We start from the raw sequence: 13,131 nt of genomic DNA on the forward strand, positions 1-13,131 counted from the left end.
TAAGCTTTTCTACTGGGCCTAGCGGCAGTGCTGGTGACCGAGAGGCGAAGCTGACGTCACTACACCTCACTCCCCCATTAATCCCCTGCGCGAACAGAGCAGGCTGGCTGACCTGGTATAGGTGGGTCCTGACTGCACCTGGCCTGACTCCAACGCCGATATTAGCCCTTGACCCGTTGCACATTCATTGACGCATTGGGGTTTTTTATTCTGGGTTATACCAACAAGGAGATGGAGGGATGGGGTAAAGATGTGTGTGTGTGTGTGTGTGTGTGTGTGAGAGAGAGAGAGAGAAAGAAAGAGAGAGAGAGAGAGAAATTACACCAAATGATTTTGTTCAGATAATGTAAATAATACTGGTCAGAAGGTCCCACACTACCTCCATCGACCATTTTAACCGCTGGGATATCCCTTAGTTGAGCTAAATCATCATCTTTTCATTCATTCATTGCCAGACGCCATGTATCCCAAACGGGGTGGCCAAGGGCTTAGAGTTAATTTTTTTTTACAGGGAGCGGCACTAATCCTCCACCAACACCACTTGACGCGCAGGGAGAACGTTATGCTAACAGCATCTGGTGTTCCCAGGCGGTCACCCATCCAAGTACTAACCAGACCCAACGTTGCTTAACTTCGCTGATCGGACGGGAAGCGGTGTACTCAACGTGGTATGGCGATGCCACATGTAAAAATACCAGAGTGGGTTCTTCTGCAGAGAATGGGTACCTGGACGCCCTGGACACGATCTCTTACTTTGCTGGAATGTGGTGGACGGAAGGTGCTGTAAGAGGTGTAGGAACGAAGAAGTGGTTGAATGAAGAGGGGTAGGAATTATAACCGCTTGTGGATATGTGTATTGCCATGTGCACGCATAAAATTCTTACATATGCATAATTCACGACGTTGAAACAAAAGCAATCGATAATATGGATAGCATATGTGTGTGTGTGTGTGTATGTGTGTGTGTGTAATTCACCGGGTCGGTCAGGATCACTTGATGGTCGTGATCGTCAGCTTTTACCCTCCCGGAAGGGAGCTGAGAGCTCATATAGTCCGATCTGAGGGCAAGACTGTGATCTTCACACATGCACACACCCGTCCCCTTGCTCAAAGGGGACAATAACCACCCACTTCGTCAGTGGAACTTTTCGCAACCTGAGCGAGGCGCGAACTCCCGTCTACCAGATGGCAAGCGAGAACGCTACCACTGAGCCAGCGAGCGGTGTGTGTGTGTGTGTGTGTGTGTGTGTGTGTGTGTGTGTAAATTAGAGTAAATTGGAGTAATATTTGATAGAATGGATAATATTTATGATGATAGTTATGAAATGGATTGTATTAACCCTTTGCCTGCGAGCTGCTAATTGTGCACTTTGTTTCGCCAACGTCAGACGATATCGCGATGCTGAGGAGAAAATTACGACAGAAGTAACGTTAAAAATTATCGTGGTTAAGAATCTGGCCGAGTGAAAACAGCTTCGTGTTTTATTTAAACAGCGACACCCCGAAATTATAACACACACACACACACACACACACACACACACACACACACACACACACACACACATGTACTATTTCGGCCAAAAATCTCGCACATGTGGCATCGTCGCTGTCGCCAACACCACAACTACCTGCCACATATTTCTGTACATATTTCTTACACTCGAGGTATGTGCAAATTTATATCTCCAAAGAAGGTTAAACTCTGATGACATGTAACGCTCATGATGTTAAAAATGGTGTTGGTTCCTAGATAATGCTCTGTCACGTAATATAAAATTAGCTGTACTGTTTAACGTCTCAGCTGTGGGCCTCGACACTCGAAACACGGGGCATGGGCTGGAGAAGATGGGTTCATTAGCGAGGGAAGTGGTGGGGTGGCTGTATGTTGGAAGGGGTAGCAGGACTGACTGGTGTGCACAGGTGACTGCCTTTGGATTTAATTATTATTTATTCATAGGCAAGTAGCGCATTGATTAATTGCGTAACATATGATGCCACCTTCAGTTTAGTTTGGTTTTAATTCCATGCCGGTATTGGATAACAATATTCAGCTTAGATCATTATCAGTACAAATTATACCGGATTCTGCTAGTTCGAAAAGTTTCTCAAAAGATAAAAGTCTATAAACAGCAAAAACTGGTACAGTCTGCGTCAGCGTACTGAAAGGATTAACAGTGTGAAGCAGTGGTGGGGTGGGGAAGTGGTGGGGTGAGACAGTGGTGGGGTGGGGAAGTGGCGGGGTGAGACAGTGGTGGGGTGGGGAAGTGGCGGGGTGAGACAGTGGTGGGGTGGGGAAGTGGCGGGGTGAGACAGTGGTGGGGTGAGGCATGGTAGGGTGAAGCTGTGATGGAGCAATGCTGTGGTGGAGTGAGGCTATGGTAAAGTGAGGCAGTTGTGGGGTGAGGCAGTGATAGAATGAGGCAGTGGATCGGTGAGGCAGTGGTAGAGTGAGGCAATGGTAAAGTGAGGCAGTGGTAGCGTTATGCAGTAGTGGGGTGAGGCAGTGGTGAGGTGGAGCAGTAGTAGGGTGAGCCAGTGATGGAGTTGGACAGCGGTGGGGTAAGGCAGTGATGGGATGGGACAGTGGGGTGAAACATAGGTGAGTTGGGACAGTGATGTGGGGTGAGGCAGTGGTAGAGAGAGACAGGTAGAGGTGTGACAGTAGTGAGGTGAGGGAGAGCGAGAGACAGTGGTGGGATGAGGCAGTGGAGGTGCAAGACGGTGGTGGGGTAAGCTGTGTGGTAAAGCAGTGACTGTGAGAGGGTGACGGAGGAGTAAATACAAAGGACATCAGTCATTAGCGGGAGAATTATGTGTCCTCTCAAAGCCCTTTTGTTATAGTGGAGGTTATAACTACGTAATTATATTCTGTGAACTCGAGAAGTAAATAAAAAAAAATTTCCTCTCTCCCATACCCACTCCCAACGCCTTACATGCCAGTCCCTCCAGCAAAAGTTGGTAGAGAAGAAAGAGAACCATTACGTAGTACAGAAAAAGGATATTGGAAATTGTACAGAAGAGGATGAATGAGTGAATGATCGGTATAGTATAGACTATCGGGCTGTAAAAAGGGACTATTCAGCCAACTGCAGTACGATATTTTGCAGTAGTTTCGTTCCCCGTGATCTGCAAGCGCAAAAGAACAAAGAAGGTACCGCTATGATTCAGTCAAGTTCTCGTAGACAAAGAATTTAGCAGACTGGGCGAACCGTTTTTGAAATGTCAATAGTTTCCTGCGTTAGGAATGAGTCAGGATAGGGTGATGCAGTGACGGGTTGTGATAAGGTGAAGCAAGACATTGATACTGAGGTAATGACAGGGTGAGACAGTGACAGGGAGAAACAGGGAGGAGTGAGGTAATGACAGGGTGAGGCAGGATAGGTTGAGGTGGTGACATGATTAGGCAAGTTAGGATGAGACAGTCACATGAAAAGGCAGGGTGGAGTGAGGCAGTGACAGGGTGTGACTGTAACAGAAAGGTATAGTTAGGCAGGGTGAGGCGAGGCAGTGGCGGGGTGGAGTCACACTGAGGTAGAGACAGGGTTTGGCAGGATAGAGTGAGGAAGAGTAGGGTGAGGCAAGGCGGGGTGGGGCAGGTTGGGTGAGCTTGGAACATCGGTAATGTTAGGGTGTCATTTGAAACTACCTCCCCCATTCAGTCCTCCCCTTCGCTTTCCCCCCCCCCTCACTTTCCCACCCATTACTCTCCCTCCACCTCCCCTCCCCCTCCCTTCCCTCTCCCCCTTCCTCTTCCTCTCCTTCCCCTCTCCCTCTCCTTCCTTCTTCCTCTCCCTCTGTCCCTTCCACTTCCCTCCCCCTACCTCATATCCATTCCCCTCTTCCAACCTTTTTTCTCTTTTTTTTGACGTGCCTGCGTGCTATCCTGTTGCTCTTTTGTTTTACTACTCATTTTAAACTTAATTCCAACACACACACACACACACATTCTCTCTCTCTCTCTCTCTCTCTCTCTCTCTCTCTCTCTCTCTCTCTCTCTCTCTCTCTCTGCATATTGATTATCTAATCCTACATATGATCACATTTTGATATCAGGAAGCCTATCATCATCATCATCATTAGTACGAGTTAACAGAGGACCATCAGCGAGGCCTGGAGCAACTACCGTCCCTGTGGGCATAGTTATACATTTTATTGCACTGTTATCACGAGGTAGTTATGGGTTGGACAGATCCCATGAGCTGCTGCATTCTCTCCCCTAATTTCGCTCTAGGAGTCTGTAATTGCGTGTTTGAAGGGCAGGCATGTTATATAATTAAGTATTGGCATGGTGATGGCTAATTGGTACGTGTTGTTGTAGGTTGTACGTGGCTGTGATTTGTTGGTTGACTGAATATTTGAGTTAGACAGCAGGGCCAATTTTTATTACGCCCCTGAGGTTCTGATGACTAGGTGGCGGATATTACCATGATATTATTGTTATTATTATTATTATTATTAGTAGTAGTAGTAGTAGTAGTAGTAGTGGTGGTGGTGGTGTAGTAGCAACAGAAGTAGTGGTAGATTTTAGTCTCTGTATGTTGTTTATGCAATCTGTGCCGATATTAGAAAGTTATAAATAAAACATAGTAGGATATTTAGATGTAGCCTAATATTGAAAATAAATTTCTTACAGGGCAGTGTTAGTACACATCCCAGACCCAGAAGAATACAGTTTTTGCTTTTATCTATTTTTATCTATTTCTGTTATTAATAACCATAGCTATTACCTGTCTTTATCAGCAGAGTATATCATATTTCATTATCCACGTTGCCCTGTGTTCCTGTCTTTCTGTGTATGCATTTGTTTGTCAGTATCTATGTTATTCAATTTTTATTTTACCTCTCTGCGTTTGCATCTGTCTTTATGTGTCGCTGTCCACCTATACACAGTTATGGTCACTCATCTTTCTTCACGTCTGGAGTTCCGATATATTGATGCGAGAGTCCAACCCATCCAGCCACTTGACTATTTATCGGGAGACGTCGGAAGTTTTGACAGATTAGGAATTGTGAAGAAGCATTGATTGCAACTGTACATTTGTCTGCTATTGGTGTAAATAGACAGGGTGGTCCATATATAACGCTCCTCTTCCACTCCAGCCGACGATTTCTCTCGTGTTGTGGGAATGGCTTAGTCAGCATTATCAATATATATCCTGTTTCATTTATTCGTTTCCTACTGCCACTGCCACACCCTCGCCAGCATAGCATACGGTACTGAGCCGTTCCCGCAACACATAACGCCAGGTGAGTTTCTAGTTACAGACCACCTTGTATATTTCTCTGTCTGTCTTCCCGTCTGCGTTTCTGTTCTCTTTTTTTGTGTATTTTTTTATATTGTCGTTGTTCATCTGCAAATTTTCTTTTTCTTCTTTCTTCCCATTTGTTTCCTTACAGTATTCTCTTCCTCCCTCCTTCTTCTTCACGTTTGTCCATGCATTTCCCTCCACTCATCTCTTTTTTACTCCACCCGCTTATCTGTTCTCTTTTTCCATCCACGTTCCTCTTCCTTCTCGTTCCTTTCCCTCTCTTGTTCGCTTCATTCTCTCCTTCCATTCCAACACTTCTTTTCTCCTCCTCTCGTTATTCCATTTGTGTCTGTCCTGTTATTGTACCCCCATTCTCTCTCTCTCTTTTCCTTCTTGCACACTTTCCATCCGTTGTCCACTTTTTTTTTTCTCCTCTCACATTCCAGTTGTCCTCCTCTCCTGCCTGACCTCTGTTCATGTCTTTCTGCCTGCCTCTCTGTCTCTCTGCCTGTCTGCCTATTTTTTTCTGCATGTCTTCCTACTTTCCTACCTGCCTGTCTGCCTGCCTGTTTGTCTCTCCCTTTCATAACTTTCGGTCACTATCCCTCCCTCCCTTTCTTTCCCTCTTTCTGCCTGCTTGCCTGCCTCTCTCTCTCTCTCTCTCTCTCTCTCTCTCTCTCTCTCTCTCTCTCTCTCTCTCTCTTCCTGTTGTTTTCCTGCTTGTCTCTCCTCCCATGCCGTCTGCATACCTACCTACTTTCACCCTTTCTTTCCGTTTGCCTATCTACTTATCCCCCGTCTTTGTTTGCCTGTCTACACCTCTCTCTTTCATTATTTTTGTGTCACTCTTTTGCAAACCTGCTGTCTCTCTATCTCTGTCTACTGGTCAGTCTCTCTCTCTCAACCTGTATAACTGCCTCTCGCACTGCTTGCCTGCCTACCACTGTGCTTGAATGCTTTCATCTGTACCTGCCTGTTTGCTTGGCTTTCTTTCTGCCAACCTGCTTGTTCTGGTTCATTTCTTTCTTTGCCCGTCTGCCTCTTCATTTCTCTTTCGCTTCCTGCATGATTCCCACCCCCTCCTTTTTTTTTTTTGCCTATTGTATTTTGTGTTATCTCTGTCTCCCCAGTTGTTTGCTTCCTTACCTGTTTACATTTATTTCCTTCCTGTCTGTTTGCATACATAATTCATGTACCGACTTACCAGCTTAACGCATCTTCCTATCCTACGTAAAAGTTTGTTACCCGTTATGTATAGATCTCCCTCAGTACCTATCAGTCCACCTCCTGACATAGCAGACATCAATCTGTACATGTTTCCTGTACCTACTTCCATTTTGAGCGCGCGTAGAACACACACACACACACACACACACACACACACACACACACACACACACACACACACACACACACACACACACACACACACACACACACACACACACACACACACACACACACACACACACACACACACACACACACACACACACACACACACACACACACACACACACACACACACACACACACACACACACACACACACACACACACACACACACACACACACACACACACACACACACACACACACACACACACACACACACACACACACACACACACACACACACACACACACACACACACACACACACACACACACACACACACACACACACACACACACACACACACACACACACACACACACACACACACACACACACACACACACACACACACACACACACACACACACACACACACACACACACACACACACACACACACACACACACACACACACACACACACACACACACACACACACACACACACACACACACACACACACACACACACACACACACACACACACACACACACACACACACACACACACACACACACACACACACACACACACACACACACACACACACACACACACACACACACACACACACACACACACACACACACACACACACACACACACACACACACACACACACACACACACACACACACACACACACACACACACACACACACACACACACACACACACACACACACACACACACACACACACACACACACACACACACACACACACACACACACACACACACACACACACACACACACACACACACACACACACACACACACACACACACACACACACACACACACACACACACACACACACACAAGGCCATAGCCTAATAAGAGGTTGTACAAAGATCAGAATTACAGCCCCCTTCCCTCCCATCACAAAGAAGCAGAAATACTCCCAGTCATGTTCCCCGGTAACACGAAACACACAGGTCATTGCTTCGCTATAGGATCCACCCATTCCTTGTTACACTTTGCTACACCACCTTCACTGCAAAGAAGCCAAGAACAAAAAGCTTCTCTACCATACATAGACTGTCTTGAAAACATTCCTCCACCGCCACCCAGCACTACGCTACACAAATTTGATATACTAACACATTATACCACAGCCATCAACAATCATCAGCCAAGCAGTGTTGTCTCTGAACCCCTTCCAGAAATTCAATCCATTGCAACTTGAATTTCTCGAGACAAAAGTTCACCTTGGCAGACAACGATGTGGCCTGTCACTCTTTCTTGCTTCAGCACCAACACAGGTGTAACTCACAGTCTAGTCTACTGGAGCTTAATGCAGAACCTCCATCTCAATATAAATAAACGACCTTGTGCACCTCACTCAAAACAGTCCTACATAACCCCAACATAGATCTCTGGGAGCAGCCAGCTGAAGTGTCCATATTTCTGTATGTCATCGGTTCACGTCCAGATGAGGCAGGGACCACACCAGCAGTAGTAACCTACAGTATACATACACAGTCACGAACAAAAGTTGGAATTCTTTTCCTCTGTGTCTGCCTCACACTTAGGGCTTGTCGTCACTTCCCTCCTTGGCGCCTGATATGAAGGAGCATGCCGAATCTCCCTGAACTTAGGAATATTAACCAGTCAAGAGGTTGATGAAGTAAAATATAGGTCGACCGTTTGTCCCCGGCGGTACCTGTTATCAGTAGCTTCTTACAAACTTACTTCTTTACTACTCTACCCAAATACTATACATACTAACCCGTTTTCTGTAATATCTTCTTACCTCTTGATACGCCGACCGATCTGCCTTGTTTTGTCTTACCTTCCAGCTCTCTTCATTATTGACTTGTTATGTTTATTTCTCTCGCTCTGTCCCTTTTTTGTTTAAATACCTGTATATTTATAGTTCTTCCTATATCCTTGTTATCTTACCCACCTACATACCTATCTGTGTACCTTCCCACCTGCCTATTAGCTGCGGCTAACGACCAATATCCACTCTTCACCTTCCCTGTGTGCTTAGTTTTACCAGCCTACTAATCAGCTCTTCATTCTTACTTACCTGCTGTTTATACCTGCTTATTAGCTTTACCATGGGACTTATTAATTTTTCCCACATACCTACCTGCTTACTTGGCTGCAACGCCACTTCCTTTGCTAATACCACAGTTCTCACTCTGCCTTCCACCCCTCCGTCTCTCTCACCCTCTCGTCCTCTCTCCCTCACCTGTTTTCCTCTTCCTTCCTCTCCTCCCTCTCCTCCCGTCCTCTTCCCTTCCCCCCTGCCCCCTGGACCACTGTCCTGCCATCGAGCCTGGCTTTATGGCTGCTCTACCCTGTAATTACAATGCTGGCCTTGTCAGTGACCCGCCCTGCCTCTCGCCCCCCTTCCCCTGCCTCTCCCTGCCTCGCTGGTTTTATACCACTCTTTCCCCCCTTCCATCTCCCTATCTCCTCCTTCCTTTCCTGTTTCTTCCTCTTCCCTCATTGCTTCTCTCTCTCTTCCCTAGCTTTTCGTGGCGTTTTTTATTCTCTCTCTCTCTCTCTCTCTCTCTCTCTCTCTCTCTCTCTCTCTCTCTCTCTCTCTCTCTCTCTCTCTCTCTCTCTCTCTCTCTCTCTCTCTTTGAGGCATGGAAAGGGGGGCATCACGCTTTCATGTCGTTGTGTGTGACCCATAGAATAATTACGCTGTTTATGCCTTGTGACAAACACCCTCAATAGGACCAACAGTTATGTTGCTGTTTGTTTTCTTTTGTATTCCATTGAACTCTCTCATTCTCTATCCACCACCCCTCCTTTTCGTTTCTCCTTCAACCTAACACATACCATTACCTGGCTCTCTCCCTTCTTCAGGCATGGGCATGATTATGATTATAAATAAAAAAAATCATAATCCAGGGCTTTGATTATGTGATCATAATCAAATCATAATAAAAGATTAGGCAAGCAGCGTAATCATAATCAAATCATAATAAAAAATTACGCTGCAGCACTAATCATAGTCAAATCATAATCATATTTTTCCTGATAATAATCATTGATTCAAATGTGATTATTGTGATTACTTCTTTGTATTTTCCATGGAGCAGTTTTCTTTCCAGTAAATTAGCCAGTTACATACATGTTCCAGGTCCAAGTATGTTTTAAAAGCTTAGCAGTGCCTTGCCTCACGTAATCACAATCAAAAAATATTCCAGACGATAATCAAAATCAAATCATAATAATTTTTATAATCATGCCCATGTCTGCCCTTCTCAACCTCCCATCCTCTCTGCCAACCCTCTGCGTCTCCCTCCCCCTCCTCTATCCCCCTTGCCTCCCTGCCTCTGTTTGTCGCTGTCTTCCTTCCTCCCCCGTCTCTTCTTTCCAGTCCGTCTTTCTTATCTTTCTCAATCACTTATCTTCCTTTCGGCTTTTCCTCTCTCGTTCGTATTTCTATCAGTCTTCCTCCTTTTCTTTCCTTCTCCTTCCCTCCCTCTTCATTTTTATTTACTCTTTCTTCTGTTCTCTGTTCCTCCTATTCCTTCTTCCTCCTGCCTTCGCTCTTCTTTCTCCCCTCTTGTGTTCTGTCTTCCCATCCCCTTCCCCTTTTCCCCATCTCTCCTTCATCCTCCTCATTTATCCTTCCTCTGCCTTTGCATTTCGCATATCCCTCTTTCTATCCATTCTCCTATCCTCTGTCCAGTACAGTTCACCTCACACTCTTTCCCCTTTCCTCACCACTTCTTCTTCCTCTCCTTCCACACTCCCCTTCCCACCGCACTCCCCCCTTCCTTTCAGTCATCGTCTCCCCACAGTAGGCCTAAGGGTGCGTTCACAGAGAAAGCAGGTTTACCCGCGCGGGTTACCGGCGCTGACCTGCGCCAAGAAATAAACCATACAAACAAGTGGGGGTGTTCATAGAAGAAGCGGGGTCGAGCGTGTCTGAGCAGGCAGCCTGCTTCAACCCGCTTTCCGGAATCCTCGGACCTTTCTTGCCTGCTCAACCCGCGCGGGTAGAGGTGGGTAAAGGTGTACAGACTGGAGAGCAAGATGGACGTTGAGCTCCTAATTGCCAAAGTATTTGAACGATCACCATTACGGGACAAAAGGAGTAAGCTCCATGCAAACAGAAATGTAACGGATAAACTGTGGGCTGAAATAAGCAGAGAATTAGATTGTGATGGTAGGCAAAACAACATTTTATTGTATGAATCTGGTCCTGATTACGTAGGTTGATAGTTGAAGCTTTATCACAAAATATTTTGTTGACATTAGTGCAGTGGATTACAAAAGCAAGTGAAAGAAACACTCAACGTCGCGCAGGTCGGAGCTGGTTACCTGCTTCCTTTATGAACACCTATCAGCGCAGGTAACCAGCGTGGGTCGGCGCCGGAAACTAGCTCGCAGGCAACCTGCTTTCTCTGTGTACGCAGAGCGGTACAAGGTGAGTGCCACGAGGTTGTGTTGAGCCCTTTTCTGTATACATTATTAATTAAGGTTGTGTTATAGTATAATCAGAGTTGTTAATGATGCAAATGTTAGTAACAGAGCGGATATGTCAAAAAAAGTTGACTATTAGGAGATATCATGATAAAACTGTTTCATGAGTTCAAGATAGGAAGATAGATGTTGGCATTACTAATGTTAAATGCAAACAAAAAAATTGGAAGTAAAAATAATTAAGCTAGTTGTACTGAGAATAATACCGAACTCGATAACGTAGGCTTCAGAAAAAAATTAGGAAATAAATCATTTGATACCGTGGCAGTTATGAGCAGGTACTGTTAAGAAAGCAACCAAACTGATAAGGTTCATTGCCAGAAGGTTCGACTTTGGATTAGAAGATAATATCCTCACCTTAAATGGTTCCCTCATATAATACGTCCATATTTAGAGTATTGTAATGTGTACGTTGTGGTGTGGATGTGATAGGAAGCGTTATGAGGAACACACTGAGGTGGTTTGGCCATGTGGAGAAGATGGAGGGTGAAAGACTGACGAAGAGAGTGTATGTGAGTGAGGTGGAGGAGGGAAAAGGGAGGGGGAGGCCGAGGATGAGATGGAGGGATGGGGTGGAGAGGTATATGAGAGAGGGGGGTGTGAATTGGGAGCAGGGCAGTGAAATGGCGGGGGACAGGACGACGTGGACGCGATTTGTTTGTGGCTACCCCAAACGGGATTGAGGCGTCTGGCAATAGATAGATAGATAGACAGTAATGTGTACACTTCTGGCCAACATATTACTTAAAAAGGTATAGAGAAATTGAGAAAGTTCAGCTAAGGGTGATACAAATACCTTGATTAAGACGCAAACCATACGAGGAACATCTAGAACTGAATCTGTGAACGAGGGCTGACTATGAGGAAATGTAAACCATATGTACAAAATATTCAAGCGACATAAAATAGCAGTTAATAAATACTTCACAGTAAGGATAATTGCAATTAAAATGCTGACAACTGTTCCTAATCCAGTGAAGCAAAGTATTTCTTTTACAGTAGGGTGGCCAGTTGATACAGTACTATCATAGAGAAGTCATTTGAGTATTTGATATTTAACTCTCAGTTGAACCTGATTTCTGCTGAAAAAAAAAAAATTATCAGATTTATATTTTCTCTACTACCGGTTTAAATTATAGAGAATGAATCCATAGAACAACATCCCTGTGATCATAAAGTAAATCTTACATTACTTTTATGTATAGAGTACGGTAGTATAGAACATGTTTTCCATTCATGCTTTTTTATGAAATTTTTATGCATTTTTGTGAGTTGCATGGTAGTCCTTTTCACTTTATTCTGCCTGCTTCAGTTGGAGAGATTAATGGGTGGAGGGTACCATTGTGCTTTGCCATCGTTGTCTTACGCTCATACAATAGATTACGTAGTCATTCTCTTCCCTATAACACACAGCCTCGAAGGGACCAATGGGTATGGTGCTGTTTTCTTTCCTTTTATATCTTTCCTTTCCCTTCCATTCATTCCCACTCTCCCTCCCTTCCCAATTACTTTCCCTTTCCCCCTACCCCCTTCCCATCCCTTCCTCTTTCCCCTTCTCCCATGTTTGCTCCCTTCTCTCTCCTCAACTCTTCCCAACTCTCATAAACTCTCCCTCTTCTCCATTCCTCTTGCTCTTCTCCATTCCTCTTGCTCTTCTCCATCCTTCACGATCCACCTTCTCCCTCTCCCCGTTCTGCATCCCCTCTCACTCTTTTCATCCTTCTCACTTCCAGACTTCAGCCTCCCCAACCTTCCTCCCACTCTCCACCATTCTTCCCACTTTTCCCAGTCCTCCTTACTGACTATTCCTCCCTCTCTTCCACTCCAACACTTCACCATTCCTCCTCTCCCTGACTCCCTCCTCACCTCTCTTCCTTTCTTCCCTCCCTCTTCCCCGTTCCTTCCCACACCCACCGCCCTTCCCCTTCTTCCACTCCCTCCGAATCCCTCCAATTTCTCACCACTCACCCTCTCCTCCACTCCTCCCCCCGTCCCCGTCCCAGGCGTCACCCGTTCCATG

At 45.4% G+C, this 13,131-nt stretch overlaps 1 non-coding gene across 1 annotated transcript; it reads right to left on the reverse strand.

Moving 5' to 3' along the window:
• Positions 1-565: 565 nt before the first annotated feature.
• Positions 566-682, reverse strand: LOC145395134 (5S ribosomal RNA). The gene has a single exon (XR_013896563.1). It is a non-coding gene; the product is annotated as a 5S ribosomal RNA (ribosomal RNA).
• Between the last annotated feature and the right edge of the window lie 12,449 nt (positions 683-13,131).

This window comes from Coenobita brevimanus, chromosome 29 (assembly GCF_032717465.1).
Source record: "Coenobita brevimanus isolate Jiangsu-jjx chromosome 29, ASM3271746v2, whole genome shotgun sequence".
NCBI lineage: Eukaryota > Metazoa > Arthropoda > Malacostraca > Decapoda > Coenobitidae > Coenobita > Coenobita brevimanus.